This window comes from Sapajus apella, unplaced genomic scaffold (genome assembly GCF_009761245.1).
Source record: "Sapajus apella isolate SASKATOON/1434 unplaced genomic scaffold, GSC_monkey_1.0 scaffold1, whole genome shotgun sequence".
Classification (NCBI taxonomy): domain Eukaryota; kingdom Metazoa; phylum Chordata; class Mammalia; order Primates; family Cebidae; genus Sapajus; species Sapajus apella.
The window spans coordinates 90,570,367-90,571,331 of NW_022436941.1; positions in this window are offsets into that span (position 1 = coordinate 90,570,367).

Below are 965 nucleotides of genomic sequence, written 5' to 3' on the forward strand. Positions count from 1 at the left end.
GAGTTTCACTCTTGTTACCCAGGCTGGAGTGCAATGGCGCGATCTCGGCTCACCGCAACCTCCGCCTCCCGGGTTCAGGCAATTCTCCCGCCTCAGCCTCCTGAGTCGCTGGGATTACAGGCACGCGCCACCATGCCCAGCTAATGTTTTTGTATTTTTAGTAGAGACGGGGTTTCACCATGTTGACCAGGATGGTCTCGATGTCTTGACCTCGTGATCCACCCGCCTCGGCCTCCCACAGTGCTGGGATTACAGGCTTGAGCCACCGCGCCCGGCCCGAACTTCTCTTTTTTCTCATAGTCGATGGTTTCCTGGTGACAGCACCGTTGGTGGCGTCAAAACGAATGTTGTCCTTCACAACCCCTCCGGCCGCGTCACTCGCAGGCTCCTGGCACCGCCATTTCGCCGAGCCAAGCTCTCTTGGTCGAAGCACAATTCGATTTTTGGTACCTCCATTTTCTCGATGGCGGCAGCGATCAGGTTGCGGATCTGAGGGATTCGGGGTCGAAGCTGCGGCAGTTCCGCCGAGCCTGGCGTTCCTCACGGCAGCGGCCGCTGGCGGGGTTTGGGGGAGAGCGCGCCGCCCCTCCGGGCGGGTGACAGGGGAGCTGTGCCGGTGCCGTCTCTTCCCAGCGCTGCCGCTCGGGCTCCAGCTCTTCCTCCAGAGCCCAGTAGTGGCTGCGCCGCTCAAGCCTCGGTGGCAGAACCCGGCGGTTTCGCGCGTAGTCAGCTTCTTGGTCCTAGCAGGTTTCGATTTCGCCGTGCCTGCCATTTCTAGCCCCGTCCAAGTCGAGGAATAGTCAAAATGTGATTTCTCAGGCCAAGGAAGTCCAGACTTAGGACAAACACCAACCTAGCCCTGGCTGCGATTTCTAGGTCGTAGGAAGTCACTGTTTCGTCCTAGAAAGGCAGAGTTATCTTGTGACCTGTGACCCATTTTTCAGCAGTTCCGAGTTTCCTGTAGG